The sequence below is a fragment of the Herpailurus yagouaroundi genome, unplaced genomic scaffold (assembly GCF_014898765.1).
Source record: "Herpailurus yagouaroundi ecotype Mexico unplaced genomic scaffold, PumYag 142, whole genome shotgun sequence".
Taxonomy (NCBI): Eukaryota; Metazoa; Chordata; class Mammalia; order Carnivora; family Felidae; genus Herpailurus; species Herpailurus yagouaroundi.
In genome coordinates this window covers 16,575,487-16,583,200 of record NW_024412397.1, presented here as the reverse complement: position 1 = coordinate 16,583,200, position 7,714 = coordinate 16,575,487, and positions in this window count along the sequence as shown.

The following is a 7,714-nucleotide window of genomic DNA, read 5'->3' as shown; positions in this document are numbered from 1 at the left end:
AAAAAAAGAAATGTCAATGTCGTAAAAGGCATAGAGCAGTTGCGAAAGCATTCGGAGTAAAGGAGAATAAATGACAACTGAACGCACACCGTGATCCGGGCTGCATCCCGGACTGAATGCGCGGAGGCCATTCCTGGGACAATGGACGGTATTGGAACATGGGTTAGAGATTAGCTAAAACTATGGTATTGATATTAAGTTCCTGCAGTTGATAACTGTGCTGTGGCCAGGTAAGAGGGTATCTTGGTTTTAGAGGAATCCCCATGAAGTGGCAAAGGGTGTGGTTTGGGAGTCCTGAACCCAGTTAGAAAGTGGGCAGCCTGCAAAGGGCTCCCCTCACAAGTGAGTCTGTATGAAGTTGTGCAGGGATTTGACCACTGAACCATCCCCCCCGAAGGGAGCAAGGACCTCAGTAAGGGGACTGCACATCTACAACCGTGATCCTTCCAACCCTCATTTTTATGCAACAGGGTCATATGTTCTTTGTTTGACCCCATCTCCAAAGCAGTTTCTGTGGTGGATGTGTGTGTGTGTGTGTGTGTGTGTGTGTGCACAGCAGGTGTGGGCTGCACCTGCTGTTGGCATTCCAAAGGAAACCACAGGTGGTGCAAGTAAGGCACCGCCCCTGCAATTTAGAAGTTATGTGGGAAAGTGGAGCAAACCCAGGAAAAGGGGATATGCTAAAGCAGGTGCAAAAGGACTTCCTATTAAAAGAAGTCTAGAAAAATTGAGGTCATATTGTTCAGAACGGATGACACTTAATTCCTGTCTTTACATACATAAAAGATGGCTCAGGGACGCTTGGGCAGTTAAGCAACGGACCCTTGATTTCCGCTCAGGTCATGATCCCACGGTGTGTGAGTTCGAGCTCCGCACTGCGCTCCATGCTGACAGTGTGGAGCCTGCTTGGGATTCTCTGTCTCTCTCTCTCTGCCCCTCCCCTGCTTATGCACTCTCTCTCTCTCTCTCTCTCAAGAATAAATAAAATAACTTTTTTAAATAAAGAAGATGAAAGAAGGCTTGGCGAGGAGGGTTATTTCCCAGTTGCCCAAACGAGTTCAAATTTTAAAAGACTTTTTCATTAAACATTTGGATTTATTGCTCTTGGAACATCAAACTTGAGCTACCGTGGGTTCCCAGAGGACCTTCAAAAGAATACCCAACTGCCCGCTTTGGAACACTCAGATATATCTGCGCCCGAGGAGAGGACAGCTGCCCTTGGCGGATGTGATAAAAAATGGCTGTGGAAGCTCATGACCACGTCCCAGAGCTTTTCCAAGGCCCCCCGCTGAGCCGGAGGCTCCTGGTAGCCGTTCTTACCTCTCTAGGATTACTATTGCTGGCATTCAAGGCCACAATTAAATGTAAATGTCATCCGATGGGGACAACACGTGCTGTTACGATCAGCCACTAACACCTCATCTCCTTAAGTTGTCACAGTAGCCGGTCGGTCAGCGGCCCTTCGTAAATAAGGAACAAATAAGTTACGTTTTGATGGTTTGCAAGGAATTGGAGGAACTTTAGAATTTAGGGACAGGAAAAGTCCCAGCGGGGCGGGCATTGCCACTGTTAACGATCTGAGGGATTCACAGGAGGGACTGAGCATGTGGGGGGGGGGGGGTTCTTGCTGTGCTTCTCTCCCTCCTCCCCCATCCTCTTCTCTCTCCCCTCCCCAGTCTCTCCCCTCCTTCCTTCTGCAATTATTTCTGCACTTATCATGAGGCATCACACTGGACGTTAGAGGCATCGTCCTAGGTTCTGAGCATGCCTTGTCTACATTTTAATGCCTTTTACTTTTCCAAGGGGAACACTGTTCTTCATGCCCCGTGCACAGAATTAACGTGATGATTTAATCTGTTTTGTTCCCTGGGACTCTCAATACTGGAGAGAAGGGCACACGGCAGGAAAAGCCTCATCTCGGAGACTCGCACACCAGCTGCAGCACTGACTTCCAACATCCTGCAGAGTCCTGTCCCTTAGAAACCAGGTGCACGTAACTCGTGTAGACAGACACTTACCTACCCTCTAGCTGTTACGGCTGTATGCGAAAAATCCCTACTTTGTTTTCTTCACCCAGTCGTAGTTCCATTTTGTTTTGGTTTTTTGGTTTTTCTTTTTTGAGAGAGTGAGGGAGGGGCACAGAGAGAGGGAGAGAGAGAGAGATCCCAAGCAAGGTCCTCACTCAGTGCAGAGCCCGCTGCGGGGCTCGAACTCACCAACTATGAGATCAAGACCTGAGCGGAAGTTGAGAGAGTCAAATGCTTAACTGACTGAGCCACCCGGGCGCCCCTGTTGTTGCATTTTTTTTTTTTTTTTAAGTCTAAAGGGTCTATTGTTTGTTCTATCAATTTGGTGATGGGATTTGAGATTCTTTCTACTGTTTTCTAAGTACTTGATGTGCCATTAATAGGTGAGGTCAAGGGGCGCCTGGGTGGCGCAGTCGGTTAAGCGTCCGACTTCAGCCAGGTCACGATCTCGCGGTCCGTGAGTTCGAGCCCCGCGTCGGGCTCTGGGCTGATGGCTCAGAGCCTGGAGCCTGTTTCCGATTCTGTGTCTCCCTCTCTCTCTGCCCCTCCCCCGTTCATGCTCTGTCTCTCTCTGTCCCAAAAATAAATAAACGTTGAAAAAAAAAATAGGTGAGGTCACACAGTGACTGTTCAGCCTCCCCTATAGCTTTCTCCCTAAAGAAAAAACTTCCCCTGGGTCCATTTCACTCAGAAAGCTCAGCTTTCAGCCATTTAATTTTGTACATTGTTTTTTCCAAAGTAAAGCTTAATGCAATAGCATCATGCTTAAAATACTAAAACCACTTTAGTATTAGAAACCATATCCGAAATGACACTTAGCAAAACATAAAGGATTAGACACCACACTTACCATTTGAAAGGTTTCCTCTCTAATTCCTTATTATTACAATGTGTTCATTCCACACATTTTACGGGGCGCCAGCTCAGTGCAGGCTTTGGGCCGGGCAATACAAGCACAAATACACTTACTGCCAAGGTCTAGCTCTCCTCTCCGCCCCGGGGCACTTCTCTCCCGAGCTTAACCAAAACCAGACCCCTGAGACCACCGGGTTGTATACTAAAGGCTTGAATATAGGATTGGCTACTTCGGAAAGCCACGCCCTAACTACTGCCCTGAAGAACGATGTCAGGGGGCAGGTAGACAGACCCCAGTCCTGCCACCAAACGGGACGTGTTCGTTCATCTGCCCCAACTCGCCCTAGGGTGAAAACATCCGTTTTCAGGGCCACTGTGAGACCCAGGAGGGGAGGAACACATGTGTCGCCGGGATCCTCCGAACAAGGGCTGAAACCCCGAGCACAACAAAGAGTTTCCGTTTCTCCACTGGCACGGGAGCAGGCATCTCCAAAAAGCAAGCGGTCCTCATCTGTTCCCACTTGTGGATCAAAAGGCAGCTGCACCCAGGGGAGGGGAGTAGCGTGAGATCATTCATAAATGCGTGCTCACTGCCCTCGGACTGGAAGTCTCTGAGGCTGTCGTGCAAGTACCTGGCACGGGGCTCCACGGGGAGCAGCAAATGCAAGGCTCGAGGGTCGGGCCCAACCACGCGGGCCGTGTGCCCTTCCTGAGTCCCCCACAAGGACGTCCCCGTCCCTCCCCAACCCCCCTCACCTTGGCGGCTGCGGGCATTGTCCACTCACTGCTGTTTCCTCGGCTGCACTGGTTCGTCAGCCCCCTGCCCGACTGCAAGATGGAGAAGTTGGCCGAATCTCCACCGGATTTTGTCGGATGCCTCCCCGACCAGCGCTTCACCTGCCTCGGGGCCAAGCTGGGAGCCCGAACTTCCTCTTCCGCTGGCCTGTCTTCCCGACTCCTCCCCTCCACCCTGCTCCCAGCCTATCCTCCCACCCACCCGGCCTGGCCCCTCCCCACTGCGGGCCAACCTTGCTGGTGTGGCCCATTGCCAAGTACCTCCGAGCCTCCCACGCTTGTCCCTACGCTTCCTTCCCCCACGCGATTACGTGGGCGTTGAGGACTGGGCCCATCGCTTCCCTTACCTTTGAGGTGGCCGTCGACTATCGTGGCCGGCACTCCAACACTGTTTGATGACCCAGTGAATACGTCTATGACCGTGGTTGGTTCCCCAAACAGAGGAGGGGGTCACGGCACTGGTTTCACCCCAAACTGCTCCCCTGACAAAATGCCAACACACGCTGGCAAGGCATGTGATTTGACTTAGGTGTGTATTCGGTTTTTTTCTCTACCTCCCCTGAACAGGTAAGAATCATATAACATTGTTCTCAATATGGAATGTCTTCTCAAAAAATTTTGGAATGGGGGTGCCTGGGTGGCTCAGTGTGTTGAGCCTCCCACTCTTTTCTTTTTAATGTTTTGTAATTATATTTTGAGAGAGAGAGAGAGAGAGAGAGAGAGAGAGAGAATGCGCGCATGAGTGGGGGAGGGGCAGAGAGATGTGGGGCTGGATCCCGACAGACTGCAGAGATCGTGACCTGAGCCAGTGTCAGAGGCTTAACCAACTGAGCCACCCAGGCACCCCGAGCCTCCCACTCTTGATTTCTGCTCAGGTCATAAACTCACAGGTTGGTGGGATCAAGTCCCAGGTGGGGCTCTGCTCTGAGAGCCCAGAGCCTGCTTGGGATTTTCTCTCTCTCTCTCTCTCTCTCTCTCTCTCTCTCTCTCTCTCTCTCTCCCTCTCTCTCCGCGCCTGTCTCACTTGCATACACACACACACACACACACACACACACACACTCTCTCTCTCTGTCTCAAAAATAAGCAAATAAACTTAAAAAAAGAGAGAGAGATACAAATCGATTTCTCCACAAACTTTAGAGCACCATTCTAAATAGTATTCAGTAAATAACCATCTTCGTAACATTCAAATTCCAAAGCCAATGTTAATAGGCGTTCTACTCTTCATGTTTTGTTTTTCTGGCTACAGAGTGTTATCTATACTGAATCTGGATATCACTTGCTTGTGTGCCACAGTATTCAGTGTCAATTGTATGTGTGTTAATCATATAAACCACGTAAGAATTTGCATTATTTTAATACTTTATATGCATTTGCTCTGAGTATTAGTTTCCCTGAAATGGACCTTTTCTCTTTGTGCTAAAAAAGTTGTCTTGGATACAGAAATTCAAAATTAATAGTAGCAAACTATATTAGGTATGTTTATCGTGCATAAGAACACATGTGAGGACTGGACTAAGTTCTATATTAAAACATATTAATGAAGTACCTGATATACCTAATGCTTTATAAAAGCCTCCAACATACAGCCCTTTATCATTTTGGCAATACTGAGTTCAGGTAAGGACTCCTTCACACTGGATGTGAGGAGAAAGGAGCCCTCACGCACTGTTGGTGGGAATTTGAACGGCAGCCACTGTGGAAACCAGTATGATGGTTCCCTCCAAAAGTTAAAAATAGAACTACCCTATGATCCAGGAATCACAGTACTGGGTATTTATCCTAACAATACAAAAACACTAACACAGGGGTACCTGGCTGGCTCAGTCAGTAAAGCACACGACTCTTGATCTCGGGGTTATAAGTTCAAGCCCCACACTGGGTGTAGAGCTCACTTAAAAATAAAATCTTTAAAAAAACCTTAATTCAAAAGGATATACGCGTCCCTATGTTCATAGCAGCATTATTTACGTAGCCAAATTATGGGAGCAGCCCAAGTGTCCATTGATTAAGGAATGGTATGATAAAGAAGATGTGGTGTATACACACACACACACACACACACACACACACACACACACTGGAATATTATTCGGCCACAAAAAAGAATGAAACCTTGCCATTTGCAACAACATGGATGGAGCTAGAGAGTATAATGCTAAGTGAAATAAGTCACTCAGAGAAAGACAAATACCATATGATTTCACTTACATGCGGAATGTAAGAAACGAAACAAACAAAGGGGGAGAAGAGAGAGAAACAAACCAAGAAACAGACCATTAATACAGAGAACAAACTGATGGTTTCCAGAGAGGAGATGGGTGGGGAAGGGGCATGAAATAGGTGATGGGGATGAAGGAGTGCACTTGCCCTGATGAGCACTTGGTGTGGAATCATTATATTGTACACCTGAAACTATTATAACACGTATGTTTACCATACTGGAGTTAAAAACAAAACAAAACAAATGTAAAAGCCTTAAGAACAAACAAATAAATAACCTCAAATACGTTTTCCCATGCGTATGGGGCAATTTATTCTGCAAAACAATACAATTTTTTGTATTGTATTGTAAAAAAAGACTCCTCCATGATTTCATAATCATTCGGTACACGTTCACACTTTGGTAAGTTCAGGAACAATTTGTGGTTTTGAAACACAGCCTTTGCAGCACTACCCACAGAAAAATGGGTAGGGTAGACGGATCCCACAGATGGGAATGGTGAGGAAACTGACATAGAGAAAATGAGCAATGTCATATTTTCTCTGCTGCGCCGAAATGGTCTTCTAAATAAATTACACAGCAGTTGATACAGAGACAATGAGAAGATCAGTCACACACCTTTCAGCTCTTTGAAACACGCACGTCAATTCAGATTTATGCTGAATGAAAGGCTCTATCTTCTTCCTGTATTTTCCTTTTTCTTTGCAGAGCGAATGTCAGAGAAATAATTCATTACACAGCATGGGGATTGCCCTCAAATTGTTGGTGGAGGGGGGAACCCCTCCCCAGCCACAGGGGGGTGGCTAGATGCCATTCCTAGTCTTTCCTACGTCCCGCTCCTGCTTGCCAGCAGCCGGCACATGTAGGAGCTTAGCACGTATGCCCTGAACTGATGTATAACACATAAAAGCAAATAAGAACTTTCAATTTGCCCCCTTAGTACTTGGCATTATCAGCCACTTAGGTAGTAAAACTCTAATATGTGTTCGTAATATATGTAATGTACATATTTCTGCCTTTTCCAAGTTTTCTACTGTCAGCATGTGTTATTTTGATAATTAGGAAAAAAAATTTTATAAAGAGAGGAAGAGGTGTGGGGAGGCAGTTTTCCTCCAAGCACCTGAAGCCACAATGAAAAATAAAGGAATCACTCTTCTTCGTCCTTGTAGAAGCTAGTGAAGGACGGGTGTGAGGACGGAGGAGGAACCAGAGAGGTTTCAATCAGAGAGGAACAGAGCATACGGGCGTTGGGGGGGAGGGTGGGGAGGGAGCCCCAGTCTGATGAAGGTCTTTCTCCTCTGTAATTGAAACCTCTTATGCTTCAGCCTTCAGCCATTATGTCTTTTTCTGAGCGCAGTAAAGATGAAAAACATTTGGCTCATTTCCTTACCTTTACGTTTATTTATTTTTGAGAGAGAGGGAGAGACAGAGCGTGAGCAGGGGAGGGGCAGAGAGAGAGGGAGACACAGAATCGGAAGCAGGCTCCAGGCTCCGAGCTGTCCGCACAGAGCCTGTCGCGGGGCTCGAACCCACGAACCGTGGGATCATGACCTGAGCTGAAGTCATACGCTCAGCCGACTGAACCACCCAGACACCCCTCCTTACCTACCTTTTAAAAGGGACCTGTACACTATCAACCATAGCCAAATTATGGAAAGACCCCAAATGTCCATCAACTGATGAATGGATAAAGAAGATGTGGTATGGGGACCCTGGGTGTCTCAGTTGGTTAAGCATCTGACTCTTGGTTTTGGCTCAGGTCGTGATTTCGCGGTTCGTGAGTTCGAGCCCCACGTCGGGCTCTGTGCTG